The sequence below is a fragment of the Piliocolobus tephrosceles genome, chromosome 1, assembly GCF_002776525.5.
Source record: "Piliocolobus tephrosceles isolate RC106 chromosome 1, ASM277652v3, whole genome shotgun sequence".
Classification (NCBI taxonomy): Eukaryota; Metazoa; Chordata; class Mammalia; order Primates; family Cercopithecidae; genus Piliocolobus; species Piliocolobus tephrosceles.
In genome coordinates, this window is record NC_045434.1 from 23481479 (window position 1) to 23507101 (window position 25623).

At 40.8% G+C, this 25623-nt stretch overlaps 2 pseudogenes; both read left to right on the forward strand.

Moving 5' to 3' along the window:
- Positions 1–8423, forward strand: part of LOC111539240 — a 62878-nt pseudogene extending 54455 nt beyond the window's left edge.
- Positions 8424–12032: 3609 nt separating this feature from the next.
- On the forward strand, positions 12033–12988 carry LOC111539241 (annotated as a pseudogene).
- Positions 12989–25623: the final 12635 nt, after the last annotated feature.

A 25623-nucleotide genomic window follows, 5' to 3' on the forward strand; every position in this document is an offset into this window, starting at 1 on the left:
AAAAAAAAAAAAAAAAAAAAAAAAAAACTATCAATAGAGTAAGTAGATAATATACAGAATGGGAGGAAGTATTTACAAACTGTGGATGACAAAGGTCTAATATCCATCTATAAAGAACTTAAGTAAACAAGCATAAAACAAAGAATCTCATTTAAAAATAGTCAAGAGTTGTGAACAGGCACTTCTCAAAAGACAGACACTTTGTGGTTGGGCACGGTACTTCACGCCCATAATCCCAGCACTGAGGTGGATGAATCGCTTGAGGTCAAGAGTTCAAGAATAGCCTGGCCAACATAGCAAAACCCCATCTCTACTAAAAATACAAACATTAGCGGGGTGTGGTGGCATGCACCTGTAATCCCACCTACGGGGGAGGCTGAGGCAGAAGAATCCCTTGAAGCTGGGAGGCAGAGGTTGTAGTGAGCTGAGCTCATGCCTCTGCACTCCAGCCTGGGTGACAGAGTAAAACTCCATCTAAAAAAAAAAGACAAAAAAACCAGACAGACACTTCTCAAAAACATACATGCAGCCAACAAACATGAAAAAATGCTCATCATCACTAATCATCAGAGAATGCACATCAAAACCACAGTGAGATACCATGTCACACCAGTCAGAATAGCTATTTTTAAAAAGTCAAAAAACAACAGATGCTGATGAGGCTATGGAGAAAAGGAAACACTTATACACTGTTGGTGGGAATGTAATTAGTTCAGCCACTGTGGAAAGCTATTTGGAGATTTCTCAAATAACTAAAAACAGAGCTAATATTCGATCCAGAAATCCCATTACTGGGTATATATCTGAAGGACAATAGATCCTTAGACCAAAAAGACACATGCACACTGATGTTCATCACCATGCTATTCACAATAGCAAAAACATGGAATCAACCTAGGTGCCCATCAATGGTCAATTGAATAAAGAAAATGTGTTACATATACACTATGGAATACCATACAGCCATAAAAAGAATGAAACCACGCCCTTTGCATCAATATGAATGGAGCTGGAGGCCATTATCCTAAGTGAACTAATGTAAGAACAGAAAACCAAATACCACATATTCTCACTTACAAGTGGGAGCTCAATATTGAGCACACGTGGACATAAAGATGGCAGCAACAGACACTGCAAACTACTATGGGGGGGCAGAGGGGAAGGATCCATTTGGTTTGAAAAACTACCTATTCAGTACTATGCTCACTATCTGGGTACAATATACCCACGTAACAAACATGCATATGTTTCCCCTGTATGTAAAACAAAAGTTGAAATTAAAAAAAAAAAAAGTTTTAGCAAGATTTGTTCAGAAAAATGCCCTTCAACCCAGTAATCTACTTCTAGGAATTTACCTGAAAATACACTTTGGCAAAATTGTTCCCTAAAAGGATAGTTACCTATGCATTGTTTCTGAGAGTAAAAATCTGGAAACAACTAAATAGTCCATAACAAACAATTTATTGACAAATGAAACTATCTCTTTAGCTGGTTGTTGTATGGTACGAGTAGAAATCAGGTTTGTTCTTTTGCACCAATGACCCTTTAAATACATCCTGTCAGCAAGAACTTAGACAACTCTCAGAGATTTTCTAGTCACTCTCAAGTATTCACACATAGATTCATTCTCCAGGTGTTACAAACTTCCAGACCAGTCCAATATGAAAGCTTTAAGTAATCACTCAGTTTTAAGTTCTCCAAGGTGAGCTTCTTTCTGAAGTCTACCACATTTGTCTAGAAGAGTAAAACTCCCTCACATTTTCAACTCCAAAAGATATCAATAAGTGAAAACGGTAATATGCTATGTGTATAGTATGCTAAAATGTGTAAGGAACAAAAGGAATACATAAACTTATATATGCGTATTTTAACCCAAAATTCCCTGTGGAGGAATATAATTTCATGCATTGTTATTCTTTCCAGAGACACTTACTTAGCTCTTCTTTCCAAATAAAATTTACATTCACTCCCTAGAATCTTACTTTGTCTTACAGATTTTGCAGCCATCAGGTTACTGTTAGTGTTGATCTGCCCAACCACATAATTTCTAGAAGAGTGCTGGTAAAACTGAATGTGAAGGAGTTCACCTGGACATAGACCATCTTTGAGGATGGCACTGAAGAGAACATTAATGCTATTATCTTCACCATAGACTACACTTTGTCTGTTCCTTTCTTGGAGGATGGCTCAGCAATCCTGGACAGCCAGTGCTCCATGCTTAATTTTGTGTTCCCTCCTAGCTGGAGAAGGCAACACTAGCTTTCATTGGCATCTTGCAGCCAGGAGGAGACACTATTCCCACTTTAAAACTTCAGAACCAATGGACTGTACCTGTATTTAAAAGTACATCTTGCCCTACTCAGTATCATAGCAGAGTGGACTTCTGACCACATGGTATAATTTGAGTGGCACCCAGATAAACCAGAATGCAATATATATTCCTGTCTGTCCAGGTTCAATATCTGAAATGCAACAGACTCCATTTTTCTTGAGTTTTAAAGACTTATCAGTCTTCACTAGCCCCTCATTAAAATGCAATCCCTCTAAAAGAACTTATATGTTAAATCATTTTCAGATTGGTGGAGCTTATTATCAGATACTTTCCAGATATAGCCACTGGTAAAATTTAAACACTGTGGGAATAGATACAAGGTAAGTCCCTAAGTAGTGAAGGGAGACTTCCACCACAAAGAAAGTTTCCAAACTAGTGGAATAATTGAAAATATCTATAAAAAATTTTTATTTTAGGTTTGGGGGTACATGTAAACACGTAAAGGTTTGTTACATAGATAAACATCTGTCACGGGGGTTTGTTGTACATGTCATTACCTCACCCAGGTATTAAGTCCTGTACCAAATAGTTATCTTTTCTGCTCCTCTCCCTCCTCCCACCCTCCCTGCTCAAGTAGACCCCAATATCTATTGTTCCCTTCTTTGTGTTCATAAGTTCTTATCATTTAGCTCCCACTTGTAAGTGAGAACATGTGGTATTTGGTTTTCTATTCCTGCATTAGTTTGCTAAGGATGATAGCCTCCAGCTCCATTCATGTTCCCTCAAAAGACATGATCTTGTTCTTTTTTATGTCTGCATAATATTCCACGGTGTATAGGTACCACATTTTATTTATCCAATCTGCCATCACTGGGCATTTAGGTTGATTACATGTCTTTACTGTTGTGAACAGTGCTGCTATGAACATACACATGCATGTGTCTTTATGGTAGAATGCTTTATATTCCTCCGGGTATATACCTAGTAATGGGATTGCTAGGTTGAATGGTAGTTCTGCTTTTAGCTCTTTGAGGAATCACCATACTACTTTCTACAATGGTTGAGCCAATTTACACTCCCATCAACAGTGTATAAGGGTTTCCCTTTCTCCGCCATCTTGCCAGCATCTGTTGTTTTTTGACATTTTAGTCATAGCCATTCTGACTGGTGTAAAATGGTATCTCATTGTGGTTTTGACTTGCATTTCTCTAATGATGAGTGATATTGAGCTTTTTTTCATATGCTTGTTGGCTGCATGTATGTCTTCTTTTGAAAAGTGTCTGTTCATATCTTTTGCCCACTTTTTAATGGGGTTGTTTTTCTCTTGTAAATTTGTTTAAGTTCCTTATAGAGGATATTAGACTTTCTCAGATGCATAGTTTGCAAATATTTTCTCCCATACTGTAGGTTGTTTATTTACTCTGTTGATAGTTTATTTTGTTGTACAGAAGCTCTTAAGTTTAATTAGATCTGATTTGTCATTTTTTGCTTTTGTTGCAGTTGCTTTTGGATTCCTCATCATGAAATCTTTGCCTGTTCCTATGTCCAGGATGGTATTGCCTAGGTTGTCTTCCAGTGTTTTTATAGTTTTAGGTTTTACATTTGAGTCTTGAATCCATCTTAAGTTGATTTTTGTACATGGTGTAAAGAAGGGGTCCAGCTTCATTCTTCAGCATATGGCTAGCCAGTTATCACAGCACCATTTATTAAATAGGAAGTCTTTTCCCCATTGCTTGCTTTTGTCAGCTTTGTCAAAGATCAGATGGTCATAGGTGCCTTATTTCTGGATTCTCTAGTCTGTTCCATTGGTCTACATGCCTGTTTTTGTACCGGTACCATGCTGTTATGGTCACTGGAGACTTGTAGCATAGTTCAAGTTTGGGTAACGTGATTCCTCCAGGTTTGTTCTTTCTGCTTAGGATTGCCTTGGCTATTCAGGTTCTTTTTTTGGTTTCATATATATTTTAAAATATTTTTTTCTAGTTCTGTGAACAATGACATTGGTAGTTTGATAGAATAGCATTGAGTCTGTAAATTGCCCTGCGCAGTACAGCCATTTTCTTTATGTTGTTTCTTCCTATCCATGAGCATGGGATGTTTTCCCATTTGTTTGTGCCTTCTCTGATTTATTTGTGCAACGTTTTGTAATTTTCATTGTAGAGATTTTTCACTTCCCTGGTTAGCTGTATTCCTCATAATTAATAGTTTTTTCAGGCCAGGTACAGTGGCTTGCACCTATAATCTGAGAGCTTTGTGAGGCCAAAGTAGGAGGATTGCTTGAACCCAGGAGTTCCAGAACAGCCTGGGCAGCATAGCAACATCCCATCTCTATAAAAATTTTGAAAATTAGCTAGAGGTGGTGCTATTCACCTGTGGTCCCTGCTACTTCTAAGGCTGGTGGAGTGGATTGCTTGGGCCCAAGAGTTTGAGGTTACAGTGAGCTGTGATTATGCTACTGCACTCCAGCCAGGGCGACAGAGTAAGACTCTCATCTCTAAAATAATAATAATTATTATTATTATTCTAGTAAACAGTTTGGACAAAAGTAAAAATTCTCATCTCTCAACCCTTTTCCCAAGCCCACATTCAAATACAATCTCCACTGAATTTAAAAATCTAATCATATGAAAGGGTTGAAATGAAGTTATATAAAGCTGACAGCTATTTCTTAGACTTAGAATAATTCTAGAAAAAAATTCCCACATTATTCTTCCAATTCTATATAATTACAACTTATAACTACAGATGTGCTTGACTAACTGGTCAAGCACAAATTCATACAAGTAGGTATTATGTAGGTGTTTTTAGAATAAGAGTTCTCAAGCTGTGATTTTTTTTGTCCTGTATTAGGAATGACAGCAGAAAAGTTGTAGAGTAAGAGGTATGATGGAAGATGACAAAAAATAACCTGGTGACAGATAGGTCAGATAAATTTTGGGGGAATAACAGAACCATCTGAAAAAATGTCAAACTATAATGAATTAAGTGCCTACTGTATACATAGCACTATATATACACTATAATTAAATATTTAATTAAAAGAGTCAAATTTTAGTATTGGAACTTGCCACAAAAGAAACACACAGTGCATCTTTTTGAAAAGTAAGGAATCCATTTGTAAAATGAACATTTTCCTCTTATGGAAAATGTTCATATGAAGATGGTAATATCTATTTCACACACTGTGAGAATTAAATAGATAGCTTATGTAAATTTAGCACTTGCCACAGTATCTGGCTAGAATCAACCTCTAGCCTTATGTCCTGCTACTCACTTGTCTAAACTTGTCCTTCAAATTACATTGTCTCTAGAAAACTTTCCATGACAAGATTGGGCTTGTAAGATTGGGCTCTCCAACATCCTTATTGCCTAACCTCTGAGAGTTGCTTGTTGGGACAGGAGAGCCAGATTTTATGTGTTGGCAGGGCTCCACCTCAGAGAACAAAGGCATTAACATATATTATTTGCCCAGTATGTGCATTGAACTGTGTTAAGCACAAAAAATAATAATAAAATAAAATAAAATAAATCCTTCTTGCCCTAAAGTCAAGTTTGGAATAACAGGCAAGCAACCAATTACAATGAATAATCATAAAAACAGGCATCTGATAGAGGTTTGTAGTCACTATGAAAGATGCAACGATCAAAGAGGCAACCCTCATTCCCTCTGACTTGAAGGAAAGGGAGAGGTATAGAGTGCCATGGAAAGTTTTTCAGAGACAAGGTCGCTTGAAGGACAAGTGTAGACTTGCAAGCAGTAGGATATAAGGCTAGAGGTTGACCCCAACTAGACTTCTTTGTGTATATGGGCGTGCATTGTTTTAGAATATTTTTGAAAATCTCAAAAATCCAGAGAACTGTTTGTGCTCACATATTTTTGTTATGTTCTCCTACTGGCTTCAGGGGATTCACATGTTCAAAATAACATTCTTAAGTCTAAGTGGCAAGTGCTAAATTTATGTAAGCCATCTAAATTCTCAGTCTGTGAAATAGATATTATCCTCATTTTATAGATAAGGAAACAAAGTTTCAGAGGTTAACTTGTCCAAGGTTGCATAACTAGTGAAAGATGAAGATTACACAAGTCCAACACCCTTAGTTCTGTTTGGCATCTCTTAAATTGCTCTTTCCAACAATGCTGTTCTTTCCACCATACGCCATCCACTATACCTCCTCCTCTTTTTTTGCCATTTCCTTCTTTTTTATCAGAAGAATTGTTGGATTAGAATATTTTCCATTATTGTATGTACCATTAAAAAAAAAAGCTGGTTTTGAAGGATTGCATATTTAATTCCAAGACTTAGGAAGGTTATTTTGAACATGTGAATCCCCTGAAGCCAGTAGGAGAACATAACAAAAATATGTGAGCACACACAGATCTCTGGATTTTTGAGATGTTCAAAAAGATTCTAAAACAATGCACACCAATACACACAAAAGGCCTCTGGGTAAATACGGAGCATCCCAAGACACAAGATTTTGAAAAATTGAGAACAAATCCAAATAATCTGTTTCATATTTTTTAAAAAGATAATTTTTATTTCATGACTCTGACAAAGAGCAGAAGTCTGAAAAACTCTCCTACTACTCATTTGTCTAAACTTGTCCTTCAAGTGACCTTGTCTCTAGGAAACGTTCCATGACAAGATTGAAAAGTAGGAAAATTCCCACACACACATGTTACCTGTAATGCATGTCAGTTTCTTTCTAAACTTATTTTGTGATTTGATTATTTAAGAGTCATCCCCAAATTCTAGATTTTCTTTCCCAGAACTGAATAAATTACTGTCAGTGCATGACATACAACCTGACATCAAACAGAACAGGATCAACTGGAGAAAACAGTAAGAAATTTAACCACAATGAAACTAGATCAATTTATTTAAGTGATAATACTACTTGCCCTTATATTTTGTCATTGAAAAATCAGAGCCTAACCAAGATTTCAAAAGAGAGTGGTTGTTTACACTTAATGTCATCCATAATTACAGTCATTTATAGATTGCCAGTGGCAATACATAGATGAGAGATGCCTGTAACCTCAGTTCTCCAGTGACTGTTTAAAGAAGCAAAACAAAAAGGGTGACAAAATGTGTGCTTGGTGCTTGCCTGGTTACCAACAAGGTCTAGTCTTATAAATGAGGCACCTTAGGAAACCAATGAAGTAATAAAGGATCAATGTATTCCTTTGAAGGGTCAAACTCAAGCAAAATAATATAAATAATTAGTAAAAAAAAAAAAATCTTAAAAATTTAAGTGAGTTGAGAAACTTCTAGGTAGATTAATCTCAGCGGAAAATTTTTCTCAAAGACCAAAATTAAGAACAGGTGTAGAACGAACTGAGATTCTTCACACATATCAAATTATCTCTACTCTGAAAACCCAAATTCTAGGAGCATATAACTCTGATTGAAGGGAAAAAATTTATATTTCAAATGCATTTTAAAGCAAGCTAATTATACTCTTGTGCTGAGCTATGTACAATATAGGAGTCAGATTTCTATCACAAAAGCTGCATTTTTCTTAATTCACGTATTAATGCTCAATGACCAAAGTGGCTTAATATCATACAGTAACAACCAGCTTTGGGGAAAAAAATTAGATGACCCAAAATATAGGTGCTAGAAAAGGAGAATATTCATTAAAAAGCCAGAACTTCACACAACACACCTATGACTATCTAACAATTTCAGCAATTACAAGAATAGAAGGTGTGCTTGTAACCCAATACGTGAGACTAAACACAAAGCTATTTTGTGGCATATAATTCATATGCATGAAGAGCAGGCTTAACTCAGCTAAGCTTTTCCATCTACCACATTTCATGTGGTGTAAGGAAGGGAAACAGTACCTCAAGATGAGGATAGTGGACAGAATCTGGCATGAGGTTTGTGATTGTTTCTTCTGATTCCAGATTCTTCAGAAGGCCATGGGATGCTCATGGCGTGCCATATGTGAAGTACATGGATGAAATTGCCTCTGCAATGGGAGTGAAGCCCAATCTTCTCTTTTCTTTTCAGATCCCAAGCTGGACAAAGAGGCTGTCTTTGGTTCATGTTCCCCATATCATTACTGTTTGCAGAGACCAGGAAAATGGGACGGAGCCAGGGAAGCCATGCTGAACCAGGGAAGTGGATCATCAAACCCATGAGAATTTACATCCTCAGTAGTGGCCAAGCCCCTTCCTCTATGTTATTTTGGCTTAAAAGTGTCTGTGCTGCTTTTCTTTGTTTTTTTTTTTCCTTATTACTTTTATTCTTGACAATATAGGTCAAAAGTGGTATAGATTGGTTAAAGAATGAAAGTAGGCAACCACTAGATTAAATGAGTGTGGCTGCAGCAATGAAATAACATGCAGTTTAGACATTTCTTATATTAATCAACTCACAGTTCACATGATTCTTCAAGCTACATTGATATTTTTTAAGAGATGGGCTTTTTACCAGTTGCCCAGGCCAGTCTTTAACTCCCAGGCTCAAGCAGTCCTCCCCACTCAGCCTCACAAAGTGCTAGGATTACAGGCATGGGCCACCACACACCCAGCCTACATTGACGTATTATTGAAGAATATTCCCAAACACTTTCTGGGAAGTAGTTTTGTTTAGGGGTTTTTTGTTGCTGTTGTTGTTGTTGTTGTTGTTGTTTGGCTGGTTTGTTTTTTTTGGTTTTTGGGTTTTTTTAAGTGTTCATCATGCCATTCTTCAGGGTATACTTAAGAAGAGTTTTGTTAGGCTTAGGAATGGATTCTTCTAATATTAAATTTGTTGGTTTGTTGTTTTTAATGTGGGGATGGGGAGCAATACATAGAAATGGATTCAGGATTTATTCAGGAAGGAAAGTGATAAGGGTAATCTTTGAAGGGACATCCCAAATGAAAGTCAGAATGTGTTGACATTGTTTATGAGGTACAGGAGCTCTCAGTAATGATGACACAACCTCAGCCTGCCTTCTGTTACCGAGTTTTCTAAGGAGTACTGGCCTCCTTATTTCATGTAGATTTGGCTCTACGAAGAAATGGACAGTCCTAACTTATTATTTCTTTTTTTTTGACACCAAGTCTCACTGTCGCCCAGGCTGGAATGCAGTTGCGCATCTCAGCTCACTGCAGCCTCCACCTCCAAGGTTCAAGTGATTCTCCTGCCTCAGCTTCCCCAGTAGCTGAAATTACAGGTGCCCACCACCACACCCGGCTAATTTTTTGTATTTTTAGTAGAGACGGGGTTTCACCATGTTGGCCAGGCTGGTCTTGAACTCCCGACCTCAGTTGATCCACCCGCCTCAGCCTCCCAAAGTGCTGGGATTACAGGCATGAGCCAGTATCCCGGCCCAGAAGTCCGAATTTTATCAACCAAGTAATTGAAGAAGATCCCATTCTTTCTTTTTTCAAGGGGGATATTTTATAGCCCAAATTGAACCTCTTGAAGCTGTAAGTATTCCCAAGAGCTGATCACAAAGTGAAAGACCACTTTTTACCTTCTCGTTACTCTCTCTCATAAAATTAAGGTTAAAAAAGCATATTTCTAAAAGTCTCAGCCATTCATTCAATGAATATTTTCAAGTACTTACTATGTGCTAGACACTGGAATCATAGAAGAAAACAAGACAAAACTAGTCCATGTCCCTACAGTTTAAATCTAGCCTTTAGGGATTCCCCACTGTGCAAGTGACAATTTTTCCAGTATTGACAAGATTTTACATCCAATCCACATCCTAATGAGAATTGCGATTTAAATCCATCATCTTTGTGAACACAAAGGCAATTAAAGCATGGGTCCTACTCTTGGGGATTCAATCAGTGCACTCTGGTGAGTGAGTGAGAAAAAGCTGGGAGGGGAGGCTGAAGTCCATGCTTGAAGAGAATGGCTCAAAAGTTAGAGTGTGGTGAGGGAAAGAGCACATCACTGAAGCTTTGGGGCAGAGAGATGACATAATCAGAAGCATTTTGATAAAATAACTTTCAGTAGAAAGAAGGATGAACTGACACAGGGAGAAACAAGCTAAAGCTTCTGCAGGGTTCTACACTGAGCCAACTTGAGAACTTGGGACTTCTTAACTTTGTTCTTACTCATACCTAACATTTGCTTTTTCTTTTTTCTTCCTCTACTTCTTGCCCTCATTTGCCTGCTTCTATCAAATTTCCATACTTAGCAACTCTGCCTGTTTTCCCTTCCTTCTGATTTATACAGTAATTACCATACATAATTTTTAATATATTTAATGTATTTTCTATCTGGCCCCAAAATTAATACTCCATACAGTTTCCCAACAACAACAAAATAACCTAAAAGTCTATTTTAGAATAACTGCCTCTTAAGGACCTAGATACTTGGAATATTTTCCTGTTTGTAATCAATATATAATTCTATCATATACATTTAATATTTCTTCATTTCTATAAAAAGACATTCAAAAGTTCTAAAAATAATCAGTATCACTTTAATTCTTCTCTTAGGCAAATTCAATAAAGATTACCAAATGTTCTTGTAATACAAATTGTAACAATCATCCCAAGGATTTGCTTTTCATTCAGAAAATGTCCATTGAATTTCCTGAGTTTAAGACATAGTCTTTTCTATCTTTGTTGTATATCAGCAACCCCATTTCCCAATGTAAACCTGGAGGAATCACCCCAGCCAATACAGTAACCCTTTTCTCTGCTTGTTGGTTTAGTGGCATAAGCAAACCCCAAATTGTTTAATATTGGATATTCAATTGTTATGGGACCATTGCTGTATCCTTCTATCTATACTGTGTAACAAATCATCCCCAAAACTTAGTAGCTTAAACCACCATGGTTTATTTATTTCTTACAAGTCTAAAGGACAGGAATTCAGGCAGGACTCAGCTGAACCATTCTTTCTTCATACGGCAACAGCTAGGATAACTCAGCTGCATTCACCTGGTGGCTAGCTAGGCTGGAATATCCAAGAAGGTTTTACTCGAATGTCTGATTCTTTGGTGTTTCTCGAGATAATTTATCTCACTCTCTTTCTCCACATAGTTTCTCATTATTCAGTAGTCCAATCTTCCTTATAATATGCTATCTTCCTCCAAAGAAAAAAACTGAAATTGCCAGTTGTCTGGGTTTGAAAGTCCCAGAACATCACTTCTGCCACATTCTATTGCTTGCCCACCACTCCTACCCCCAGTGTAGATGAGCTTCATCCAATCCACTGAAGGACCAAATAGAACAAAAAAGTGTAGTAAGGTAGAATTTACTCTCATCTCTCTGGTTGTCTTTGAGCTGGGACATTGGTGTTCTCCTGTCATCAGACTCAGACTGAAACTTAGAAACACCATTTTTATGCTTGGTGCCCAGGCTGTCAAACTCAAACTACAACTATACGATAGGTTCTTCTGGGTCTCCAGTTTACCAGCTGCAGACTGTGGGACTTCTCAGTCTCCATAATTTCATGAGCCAATTACTTATAATCTCTCTCTCTTTCTCTCTCTCTCTGTCTGTCTCTCTCTCCATCCATCTATATGTCTAATGATTGGACTCATGTATTCTAGGCCCATGAAAGAAACAACTTTATATATCAATAGATATGTAGATATTTCCTTTAGTTCTCTTTCTCTGAGAACCCAAACTAGTATAGTTTTTGGTACCAAGAGTGATTCCAGAGGAAGAAATTTAAGAATGTGTTTTCTGAGAATATGTTTTCTGAATTGGTTCTGGAGTTTCTGGAATTGTCTCTTTAATTCAATTAGATTTTAAAATGCTAATGGGTCCATCTTGCCCTGTCCCTTCCCACCAGCCATGAGTTCCACGCAGTTCAACAAGGGGCCCTCTTACCAGCTTTTTGCCAAGATCAAGAACCAGCTCCTGGTCAAATGCAACCCTCAGAAGGACGTGGTGCTCCACAGCCGGATCTAGAGACTCATCGGCCGCTCTATCAGCCCCGACTTCCAGAAGAGTCTGAAGGAAGGGATTGCCTTATGCACACTCATGAACAAGCTGGGCTCAGTCCCCAAGATCAAGGGCTCATGCAGAACTGGCACCAGCTAGAAAACCTCTCCAACTTCATTAAGGCCCTGGTCAGCTACAGCATGAACCCCATAGACCTGTTGAAGGCCAACGACCTGTTTGAGAGTGGGAACATGACGCAGGTGCAGCTGTCTCTTCTCGCCCTGACGGGGAAGGTCAAGACAAAGCACTGAAGAACGGGATGTACGTCGGGGTCAAATACTGGAGAAGCAGGAGCAGAACTTCAACGACGCCACCTTGAAGGCCAGCCAGTGAGTCACTGAGCTGCAGATGGGCACCAACAAATGTCCTGCCAGTCGGGCGTGACAGCTTAGGGCACAAGGAGGCATCTCTATGACCCCAAGAACCATATCCTGCCCTCTGGACCACTCGACCATCAGCCTCCAGATGGGTACAAACAAGTGCTCCAGCCAAGGGGCATGATGGCTCCCGGGATCCCGCAGCACATCTACACCACCAAACTAGAAGCCGACAAGTGTGACAGCTCCTCCATGTCCCTGCATATGGACAAGCAGAGTGCCAACCAGAGCGTCCAGGGCTTTGGCCTGGGCCGGCAGATATACTATCCCAAGTACTGCCCTCAAGGCCCAGTGACCAGCGGGGCTCCCTCGGGTGCCGGCAACTGCCCAGGCCCAGGGGAGTCCCCGGAGGATACCCCCTGCTCCCAGGAGGAGGCCGCTACTGAGGCCCCCGAACATGCTGGCTCCCCACATCATCACCCTGTCTGAATTTGGGGGATTTTCCTGTATTTTCGCCTTTCTTTTTTTAACCCGTTCAGTGCTGCCAACCGAGGGTCTGTGAGTAGCTGCGTGGGGTCAGGCAGCAGGGCTGTTTTTTGTTTGTTTAATTTTTTTCCCTCCTGCCTTGATTCCTTCACAGGACTGAGACACCGGGCTTCGGAGGAAGGGATCAAGGCTGTTTCTGGATGCCTGTGAAGTGGGGGTCACTGCCAGGGCATATCCAGGCCGTGGGCCGAGCTGTGCAGGGGAGAAGAGGCCTGGGCAGCAAGGGGAGCCGGCAGCAGAAGGTTTCCAGTTACCTCTCCTCTTCCCTTTCGTCCACCTATCAGTTTATGGTTTCTGTACCCATAGAAGTTTCAGAAGTATTAACAAAAGAAAAATATTTCTTTTTTCCTAGGGAATGGGGTGAGGACAGTGGAGAGGGTGCTGGGAAATGGGTCCCCTGGGAGAAGGCCAAGGCCAGGATGCTAAAATAGCTTAGGCTTATGAGTGACTAGATTTCCCTAGGACCCTCAGACCTGCCCAGGAGCAGGGTAGGGAAACAGGCCTATGCAAAACAATGGAGTAGTGAGTCATTGGGGCTAAGCCTGACCCCTCCCCGTGCTCACCAACCCCCCAGTTGTGGCCCTCAGTAGATTTTAAGGAGCCCCCAGCTCTCCTTCTCCCCTTCTGGGACTAACCAACTGCAAGACTCCGTCTCCCCCAACCACAGGCCCTGCCAAGTACTGCTCATGGGCCCCAGCCAAGAGCCCTGCACCCTGAAATAATGTGAAATATCAACTGTGGACCAAATGCAATAGAAACCTCTATTTTTAGGAAGAAATAAGAATAGTAATTATTATTAATAAATACAAACAAAAATGCCAATGACTCTATTTCTAGGAGTAAAGAGAACACTGATAATCCATGGTGTGATCTGGCAATAGAAATTTGCAAAATGTCTCCATTGGATACTACTAATTGACCACTTAAAAAAGCAAGGAGTTAGGTGACTGTGTATGTAAAACTTTCAAACATGTTTGCAAAACTAATAAATATATGAAGTTGGTTGGTTGCTCCTAATGTCTGTGGACAAAGTAGTCACAAAAAAAGATACACTCAGAGATTGTAATTCCTCAAGCACCTCGTAAATGACCTGAAATCTCCTGTGTGTTCCCGGAAGAAAACTCTTATCTCCTGTAACCAATATGACTGAGATTGCTAACAATAAAAATGACAATTCAGAATTCCTTTTAGTTACACAATTTTCAAAGGTTCCTGCATGCTCTCTCTGCATTCCAGGACAAACCTAAATCTTCTAGAGAAGCATCTCGAGACATGGACTCTTCTATACAGAAGCTGAGGGGGAGGAAGTGATTGGTTTTCATCAGGAAGTTATAGGAATAAGATTACCTCACCATGATTATTATTTAATCAAAAGCTTGCTATCCATCACTCTATGAGCTAACCACTCAGAACTTGTGGGCCCTTTTACACACACAACAGTGACTACCAAGCTCCTCCACCCCAATGCTGTGAGCTCAAAAAACATCCTACCTGGACTTAATTGTGCCTAAAGGAACCAACCCTTTATTTGGATTTCATTTAGGAATGTGGTTTTTCTATCTCTGCCCATGAATCTATTTCAAAATTCAATTTTTTATACATAAGACTATTGTGAATGCCAAGTGATTGTCCTGTATAAGAGCCCTCAGATGTCAGGAAGTTGTAATATCTCTTCATCATCTTAAAAACAATGAGACATATATGTCAAGTTGTCTGACCTCAGGCACCACACCTAGCTGTGTGTAGGGATAAGTCCAGGAACTCCCTGCTTTAGATTCTGTTCTTACAACAGAAAATTACCATGTCAGCTTTCACTCAGGAATGAAAGTCAGTCAATTCGTCCATATAAGTAAATGACAAGTCAAGTCAATGAACAACTTATATTTGGACATCACGTCTCCCCTATATAGAGAGCTTCCTCTGTAGGCATTATGAAAAAGCTAAAGGAGGAAGAGAAGATCCAAAAGCAGGATCTCTCAAAGGAGAAGATGGAACAAATAATTGAAGATTTAAAAATGAGTAGAGGCTTGCTGTGATTAGTGGTTATTACTGCATACTAAATCATCCCAAAATTTAGTGACTTAAAACAGTAACAATAATTGTATTCTCTCATGATTTTTGTGGGAAGCTCTGGCTCAAGCGTTTCATGAGGTTGCAGCCAAGTGGTGGTTACAGCTAGAGCAGCTGGAACGTTCCTGGGCATTTATCTCTCCCTATAGCCTTGAGACCTTTCCATGTGGTCTCTTCATATAAGCTAAATGGGTATCCTCACAAAATGGGAACACAACGATCTATGTGGCAGCTTAGGGTTCCAGTGCCAGGGCTTCCAGCAAGCAAGACACAAGTTGCATTTCTTCATCTGACCTAGTTTCAGAAGTCATGTAGTGTCACTTCTACATTTTCACAGTTACAAGCAAGTGCAAATCCACCAAGATTCACAGGAAGAGGAATTAGGCTCCACCTCTTGATGAGGGAGTAGCAGGGTTTTAAAAGATCATGTAGAATGGGAGATATTGCTATTGCCATCTTTAGAAACTACAGTCTCCCATAAGCTTAAACAAATACAAGACTAAGGTCATCTGAGGTTTGATCCTAATGAAATTCCGTCTGCCCAAGACCCCACTTGATTTGGCGGTTCATCTCTTTCCCGCTATTTCTTCTCCAATTCTGCAATCAGAGCCTGATTCCTTATCAACCTTTGTTTTCTTCAGTCCAGCACCATGAGCCACCTCATTTAGTCTTTTTTTTTTTTTCTTTCACAGTCACTATTCTTTCGCTGCCCCATCTCAGCATCCTGTAAAAAGGTTGAGAGATTCTCCCGAATCACTGGGCCCTTGCTATGTCAGATCCCAAATTCCCCAGACTCTTTTAGTGCTGAGTTTCAAATTAAGCCTGTGTGTATCATTTATATGGTATTTTAGAACAGTAAGATTGATCTTTAGTTATAAAGATAGCAATGATTTCCCAGGCCTCAAAGGATGGTGGAGGAAGAGGGGGAAGATTCACTGGGAAGGGCATGAGGGAACTTTTTGGGTTCATGGAAATATTTTAAATCTTGATTAGGATAGTGAAACATGATGTATATATACCAAAACTCATAAAACTGTACATTTAAAATAGATGTATGCATTTTTAATAAATTATACCTTAATACATTTAATTGTAAAATGAGAGAGAGACTGGGCATAGTGGTTCACGCCTGAAATCCCAACATGTTGGGAGGCAAAGGCAGGAGGATCACTTGAGCCCAGGAGTTCAAGATCAGTGAGACCCTGTGCCTAGAAAAAATAAAAAATTAGCTGGGCATGGTGGCACACACCTATATTTCCAGCTACTCAGGAAGTTGAGATGGGAGGCTCGCTTGAGCCCAGGAGGTCGAGGCTGCAGTGAGCTGTGATTGCACTACTGCACTCCAGCCTGGGTGGCAGAATGAGACTCTATCTCAAAAATAAAAGGAAGGGGAGGGGAAGAGAGGGGAAGGGAGGGGATGGGAAGGGAGGGGAAGGGGAAGGGGAAGCAGAAGGGGAAGGGGAAGGGAGAAGAGGCCAGGGTCTTGATCCCTTTCCTCACTCCTTAGCTTTTAGGCACTCTTGTCTACTACTCCCTGTGACAACTATGAAACAGCTAATTACAAGTAGGAGTGGATGAATCTTCACCCTCTTTTTGTTACCAGCACCTAGAGCGGTGTCTGGATACACACTTAATAAAAGTTTGTTAAATGAAATTAAGGTATTCAAGGGACACTGTGGGACAACAAGAAAAGGGCACCCAACTCGATCCTGGAAGGTGTCAGAAATGGCCGGGGAGTAATTTACAATCGTGGTTCCCAATTATTCAATTATGAAATACCATTTTAAAGTCAAAAATTTCCACATCCTCAGATAAAATGAATTATACTTGCAGGGACTATTGATTGAGAAAATATGGTTCCAAAAACTACCATGAATTAACAATGACTTAAGTAAATTTCTATTGTACTAATTGCAGCATCATCTAGATGCTTATTTTTAAAATAACCCATTTGTGGATTCCATTATTCAGTCTAGAGACAATGCTAGACTTCATTGTCTCTAGACTTCATGTAACAATTTCTTGCCACACTAGTTAAGAACCACTCATCTGTTCTTATTTCTGGGTGTCTTCCCTAGTTTGGGACTAATGCTTCAAAATCTCTCCTTTACAGTGTATCTGAATAATTTCTGGTAACAATATTAGTAGAAAGAAGTGGTGGAATTTAATGTTCCAAAATCAATTTGCAGCTCTCCCACTTAAGAGCTCTGGTCTCTTGGTTAAGTTACTTAACCATAATAAACCTCAGTTTCTCCATTTGTGAAAATGGAAAAGTGAAATCTTACAAACTTGGTATAATTCATCTCAAATTGCCTAATACCCTTCCTGCCAAGCCTGTGATAAATGCTTAATAAAGTGCAGGAGGGAAAAAAAACCCTTGGAAGGTTCATTGGCTGCTTTGTCTGCTCAAATGGTACTATCCTCTATAAATGGTAAAACTTAAAGATTATTTAAAAGTAGAACCAGCCTTAACACATCATCATCCAACGAAGCCCTTCTTTATCTCAACCCTTTGTTTCTGATCCTCACCAATTCAGTATCAAGATAACACACTCCTCCCTTACTCTAGCTTAAGTTCTATAAACTAAAAATCCTAATCCCCCCACCAACTGAGCAAACTCTCTCGGCCAAGGGGACACCAGAAAAACCTTAAACTGAGCTCCCAGCCATGACAAGACAGGAGGTCAGGCACGCCTAGTTATATTCCTCCCCTTTGGAGTTGAGACAACTGACCAGCAGCAATGTTAGAACAAAGATCATAAGACTCTTTGTGGCAGTAAAATGCCAAATTATAAACAGGACCTAAGACTATTCCAGGCAAAGGTTGAGTTACGCACCTCTACACTTAAAGAGTAAACCGTGTTCTTCCACAAGGTTTGTGTGTGTGTGTGTGTGTTTTGTTTTGTTTTGTTTTCTCTAGCAGATAAACGATTGGCCTCAAGATAAGCAATATTAAAACAATGTGCAGCTCCACCAGATGCTGACTAGCTCCTGTTCCACCAGCCACAGCTACTGACTTCATTGGACAAGAGACCAATTTCTGTAACTTTCTCCAGATAAAAAGACCACTGACCATGCACTGGTTCTGGCCGGTTTACAGAGATTGCACAATTGTGTGCCTTCATGTCCTGAAAAGACCTTTTGACTTATAGGACCTAATTGTAATACATGGAAATGTTAAGTCTCCATCCCAAAATGAACATGGGTCTGTATGTGTTACACACATGTTTGTTTAATTTACATGTGTCAGAACCACCTTCATGAATATCCATAGCTCCTCTTGTAACCTGCTGAATATGTATTTTTAGCCAACCTGTTCAGCATAAAGCTCTTACCCCAACTCCTCCTCCTGTTAGCAGTGGAAAGTATACAAGTCACATAGGACCAAAGTATGTTACCTGCAGCAAATCCATACAGGTGTGCAGCAACCTCAATTCTTCACTTCTCGGAAGAAAGAATTCAACTGAGGGGCATAAGGCAGAAGGAGAGACAGAGGCAAGTTTTAGAGCAGGAGTGAAAGCTTATTAAAAAGCTTAAGGGCAGGAATGAAAGGAAGTAAAGAACACGTGGAAAAGGGCCAAGTGGGTGACTTGAAAGACAAGTGTGCAGTTTGACCTTTCGACTTGGGGTTTTATATGATGGCATGCTTCTGGGATCTTGTGTTACTTCTCCCCTTCCTTCTACCCTTGGGATGAGCTGTCTGAATGCACAGTGGCCTGCCAGCACTTGGGAGGTGAGCACGTACAGTGTGTTTACTGGAGGTGTGTGCATGCTTACCTGAAGCATTCTTCCCTTACCAGTCTGAATGTTCCTAGAAGGTCATATACCAGTTAAACGTCACCATTTTGTCTCTTAATGGACATGTGTAAGCCCATTCGCCCAGCTCCTGAGATCTTATCAGGAAGCTACTGATCACCAGTTTCAGGTTTTTCTATCTATTGGGAAACTGCCTCTCCCTGGCACTGACTACATCCAATTATTATTAGAGAGACAGCTTAACAAAGACCTGATCATCACCCGATGGTCACCTGACATTCCTGATGAGGGTGTTGGGTGGCCCTCTCCTACCTGGCTCATGTCTAACTAGCTATCTACTGTAACCCTCCTTCCAAGTGCCTGTCTCTGGTCTTAGCTGGAGGCCTACTTCCCAGGCTGGGCAATGGCCACCTTGCAGGCTGCAACCTTTTCTAAGGAATAAAGTCTCCTTCTCTCTTTTTCTAAATGTATACATTATTATTTTCTTTTAAGTTAATGGTTCCATGATGCCTCTGTTCTCAAGTGACTTTCTATGTGGAAAGTTTTCAAAGGCTTTGGAAAATGTTGATAAATTACATTTTATGACATCACAATGCGAAGAAAGAACAAAAACTTCTGGACACATAGAGTTATTAATCAATGACCAGCAAGGACAATGACAAATGTGACTGGACCATTAGAAAAGGGGTCTTTTGAGCTCCAATTCTAGGTGCTACTCACTTTAATAACTCTACAACTTCAACTTTAGCGTTTTACACTTCAGATGGGAACAGTTTGACAAGTTCAAGCTGATTGCAATACCCTACAGGATGACTATTTATAATGAAATATTGTTTAATTCCTTCTCAATTTCCCTCACTGCAAAAATTATGATCAGTAAAAGCATTTTTGTTAATGATCTCAGATTTCTACTAGATGAAAATCGAGGCTCATTTTTACATAACAGACATTCCATCTTAGAACTTTCTTCTTTTTTATAATCATCTAAATCCAAGTTTCTGCCTTTGGGAATTTGGTAATGGATGTTCTGTGTCTATTTGGCATTTTTTTTAAATTTAGGAGATTACTTTATTTCCTTTCTAGCCTTGATTTGTTTTGTTGTGTAGTGATTTGCTATTAATATTTAAGCCTATTCTTAAGAGGCTATCCCTAATGAGTAGCATTTTTCACAAAACAAATTACCTCTTGGCTATTTATTGCATGTAGAAAAGGTATAAATTACATAAATTATCTGGAATATTTTAAAACTAAACCTTTAGCCATCCTAGTAAACGGCAACACTTCTCTCCTTATTTTAAATACCAGTGCTTCTTAACCCCCATAATACTCTTAAAATTATTGAAAATCCCCTCCAAAAACTCTTCTTTATGTGAGTTATGTCTATTGTTATTTATCACATTAGAAATTAAAACTAAAACATCTTAAAATATTTATTTACTATTCATTTAAAAATAACAGTAATAAACCCAATGTCTATTAACATAACCTGTTTATGAAAAAGTTTATATTTTCATAACAAAGACATTTTAATGAAAAAGTGGCATTGTTTTGTATTTTGCAAATCTCTTTAATGCCTGGCTTGATAGAAGACAGCTGGATTCTAATATCTGCTTCTACATTTAATCTGCTTAAATATGTTATTTTGATTGACATTTATGAAGCAAATACAGCCTCACTCAGATGTAGTTGGAAAAGGGAGTCATGTTTTAGTAGCCTTTATAGATAATCATGGATATTTATCTTTGACAATAAAACAAAAGTAAGCAAGTGGTAGTTTCTTAAAGGTTAGCTACAGCATGGAACCTGGAATTGTATTTATAGTCTACTACATTAAAATTGATTGATCTATCTTGCACTTTGAACATACATTCTAACCATTCAAAATTCTGCAACATCATGCATTGGTGGTTTAGAAAGCATTAGTTTCCTGAGTTATGTAGGTTTTCCAAATGTTGACACTATAATATTATACAATATCAGAGGATCACATTGCTCAGCAGTAAAGCCTTTATGTATTGGGGAGCTATCAAGCTTGGACTAGCAGATACAAGTTTTTTTACATTCTAATTTTTGCTTGAGTGCTCTACTTTTATTATTGATGACAAATGCTGTCAGTTACTTTCCTTGAATTGACAGGCTTATTTCATTCATTTTTTGGAAAATGTCTACCAAATGCCCGAATCAGAATAACCAGAGTTCGTGTAAGAGTCATTTTTTTTTTCAAGTAAAAAATGGTGTTCCATGGGAAAAGCCACTAGTTCAGTTTATAACTTAAACAATTGCATAAGTGCTTTTTCCTGGAGATAGACATCGTATTTCAGAATGTAGCAGAGTGCTGTATGCACACTTCTCTTTCTATTACACAGAATGTTAAAAGACGCAAGGGTCAAGATTTAATAAAAACTAATACTTCATCAAGGACACTGTTAGGTGAAACTGACTTTAACGCAAGTGCATGGATGAGGAATTAAATGACTACTCACATGGTGTGGTGCCTGATTTGTTTTTTTAAGACCACCAGAGTGGGCACAAAAGAACCAGCGAGTAGGCAAGGCTAAAAGCAAAACTGCAAATTTATTCTTTGGTCATCTAGCTTCAGGGACCGGAGCTGGGGCGGGGGGGGGGGGGGGGGGCGGAGTTTCTAATACAGTCCCCACAAGAGTGGGGGCTGAGAAAGCCCGCCCCCGGCGCATCTGCTGGGAGCGACTTTTCTAGGAGTGGAAGGGCAATAGGCGGGGCACGGGCATGTGGGGGGGGGGAGGGCGCTCCGCAGGTGCCACCAGGTAAATCTTGGTCTCCTCGGATTGACATCACCTGGTGCATGCCTAATTAATCTGCACCTTCCCGGGCGTCAGCTGCATTCTCGCACACACGGGAAGAGTTGGTGGTGAAGAAGAACCCGGAAGTGCACCATCCTGCCTCCCTTCGTCCAAACAGTCCAACCTTTTATGATAATAGTGATAAAGGGGCACCGTGGTCTTTCTGGCTACTTCCTGCTGTTAAGGGGCGTCGTTAAGGTCGGGGCCCATGGTTGGCATTTGGATGTACGGATGAAGAATAAAATAAGGCACAGTATTAGTATAGGAATGAGGAATGGAAGCATTTGTTGGAATATGGGCAAAACCCAGAAGGATGGTCCTGGCAAGGTTGGGAAGTATGAGATAGTTAAGAAAATTTAGTAAGTTTGAGGCGAGTGGGGGAAAGCCAAACTGATTTCCACTGATTGCTTTCAGTAGGGGCCCTTTTTAGCTGGGAATGAGGAATGAGTGTGCAAAGTAGTTGTTGGCCAGGCAGCAATTAAGGAGTGGAGTTTTTCGTGGACTGGATGGCTTTCCCCTTACTCCTACTACAGAGATATTGGATGGAAGGCTAGGTCCAGAGAAGGACGGCAAAACAGAATAGGTAGCCTTGCTGTCGATTAAAAAATTAATTGTCTTACCTGCTACCAGGAGAGTTACCCGCGGCTCGGCGAGGGTGATGGGGGTCCCTGAGTCTCGGCACCTTCAGTTGTCCTCGTCCAGATGTAGGAGCTGGAAGGAGCTCCCAGGATCCTGGGAAAGGGGGTCACGTGGAGACGCAGCACCTGTTTTCAGGGTGGGGCAATCAGACTTCCAATGTCCTCCCTGCTGGCAAGCAGGGCAGGGGGTTGCTGGTGGACGAGGGTTAGGACATTCACTGGCCTAATGTCCTGATGCCTTGCACTTATAGCAAGGCTGCATTGGGGCTCGGGGACCCTGTGGACACCTGTTGGCATAGTGTCCTGCCTTGCCGCACTTATATAGCAGGCTCTTTTTGCAGCCTTGGAGTCTGTGGGGTGTGTGCTCTCTGGCCTGGGGTTATGACTGGGCTGTAAAGCCACTGCTAGGAGCTGGGCCTTAGCCGTCTCCTCTCTGGAGTTATAGACCTTAAAGGCTAATTTAACTAGGTCTTGTATTGGTGTCTGAGGACCATCCTCTACCTTTTGAAGTTGTTTACGAATGTCAGGAGCTGATTGAGAAATGAAATAAGACGCCAAAATGGTGGCCCCTCTGGGGGAGGCTGGATCTAACCGAGTATACTGGGTTAGAACCTCAGTCAGTTTAGGGTAGAGGTTAGGATAACCTGGAGGTCATGCCAAGTTAAGTCATAGGCCTGACAAAGGTATCTAAATTCCTTTATATATATGGTAGGATTAGTTGAGAAATCACCTAAATGCTTCTCAATTTTGGAAAGATCGGCCAATGAAAAAGGGACATGTACTCTGACTACCCCCTCGGCCCCAGCCACCTCTCGCAAAGGTGCTAACACTGTAGGAGGGTGTGGGGCAGGAGTGGGGGCATCAGCAGGGCACTTAGAGCGGGTGTGTGCAGAGACAGGAGACTCAAGACAGCCAGTTGGGGGCCCCGAAGGAGGCACGGGACCCAGTGGATTACTAGTAAATAAGGAGGAGGAAGGAGGAGTCTGGATGGGGGGAGGAGGAGGAGTCTGGGCAGGAAGGGAGGGGGTGGAGAGAAGGAGGAGTATAAGGACGAGAGCTTAAGGCCCAAAAGCCTTGTAGGTAATTAATTTCAGACCACTTGCCTAGCCACTGGCAGAAATTGCTGAGGTCGATCACGCCACAGTGGAAAGGAAAATTAACCGCTTCCTCCTAAGGTCTTGTTCCCGCTGTAAGGTTTTTAAATTAGCTAGGAGGCACCCTAAGGGGGTGCTCTTTGGAAACTTGGACTGGGGGTTTCCCATTTGTTTCCTCTTTAGTTACACAATGGACACAATGGAAATGGAAGTGGATCTCTGCCTGGCTTCAAAGCATCCTTTGGAACCAGCAGAGACAGACTCGAGGCTCTTGAAGCCAAAGTGGAGATTACCTTCAGGCGGACGTCTCCGTCCTGAAGGGGTCTCTGGAGCCACTTGGTGGCTCAAAATGGACCTCGGACCTGCGCAGGATTTTGGCGAGGGAGGTAAAGAGGAGACAAGGGCACTTACCCCAGAGAGGCCGTGAGAGTGAGGGAAGTGGGTCTCAGGTCCTGGTCCGTCGGAGGCGTGGAAGGAGGAGGAGGAGGCTCCCCGGACCCTGGGGGCCCTGAGGAGGGGTCTCCTCCCGGGTTCAGCACCAACTGATTTGTTTTTCTAAGACCACCAGAGTGGGCACAAAAGAACCAGCGAGTAGGCAAGGCTAAAAGCAAAACTGCAAATTTATTCTTTGGTCATCTAGCTTCAGGGAACCGGAGCTGGGGCGGGGCGGGGGGGGGGGGCGGAGTTTCTAATACAGTCCCCACAAGAGTGGAGGTTGAGAAAGCCCGCCCCCGGCGCATCTGCTGGGAGCGACTTTTCTAGGAGTGGAAGGGCAATAGGCGGGGCACGGGCATGTCGGGGGAGGGGGGGCGCTCCGCAGGTGCCACCAGGTAAATCTTGGTCTCCTCGGATTGACATCACCTGGTGCATGCCTGATTAATCTGCACCTTCCCGGGCGTCAGCTGCATTCTCGCACACATGGGAAGAGTTGGTGGTGAAGAAGAACCCGGAAGTGCACCATCCTGCCTCCGTTCGTCCAAACAGTGCCACTGCTTTGATTTGTCTTGAGGCACCCACCATTGCTTTTGTATCATCAGTGCAAATGTCAACACAGTGAAAAAAGCAAATAAAGATGATATTATGATGAAAATAGTTTTCCCCTCACAGACTTTCTGAAAGCGTCTCCGAGACCTGCAGAGATCTGCAGATTAGACTTTAAGAACTGCTGCTCTACATAGTGTTCAGTTTCGTCCTAACTTCTAAGGCTTCGATTTAAAACCTGCTAAAACTTCAGCAGCATGGCCTCATGAAGATAAGGAAAGGAAGCCAGAACTGAGAGGTTAAAAAGGACAAGAAAATCAGCCCCATTAGACAAACACCCCTTCAACGAAGTGAAATCTAGTCAGGTGAATGTTCAAGTCAGCCTAGCGGTAAGGATGGCAGCACTGTTATTTGAGGTAGGAATATCTTTATTTATGTGATCTAAAAAAGATCACTGCCACTGGCTGGGGGACAGAGGATAAGAAGTTATCCCCCAGAGATGCCATTTGGCAAGAGCTAAGTAGGGTAATAAGTCTCCACTTGGATAGGTTGAAGTCAAACATAGAGTTCATTCCTAGTAGTATAATTGCACATAAATAATGTGCTAATCAGCAAACTGGGGCAGATGCCTAAAAATTATGGAGGGAACCACCTGGGGCAGGATGTTGGTCTCAAGGAAGAGAGAGAGGTTAAACAAATGCAAATCAAATAGTATACAGGTTCCAAAGGCATACAACCAAGTATATCAGGTCTTTGATCTATAGTAATAAGATTAATACCAGACTATAACAGCTGGCCTCTCAGGCTAATCATTAACCTTATTCCTTCATAAGCTGTAGTCTTGAAACTAGGGGTGACAGAGTTTGCAGATGTAAAGTTTTAACAGCTCTGTCAGCAAGGTTGTCAAGAAGGCAAAAATAGACTTGCTTACCTAAACCAATGCAAATTATTTTATTTTAGTAATCTCAGTAATCTCTAATAATCTTCATTATTAGAATGAAGATATATAAAGCAGTGGTTTTCAAGTCGTAATCTTCATGGTCCTAAGAGTTAGAGAGGAGCGGTTATCACCATAGAAAAGCCAGGCAAGCAGGCCTCCCTCACCTCCAATTTGACCAGGGAAGCTCCACTGCTATCTGTTATTATATATTAAACTTCTGAGTAAGAATTCACTTGCAGTAATAGTCATATATATGAATATTAACATTTTTCTCATATAT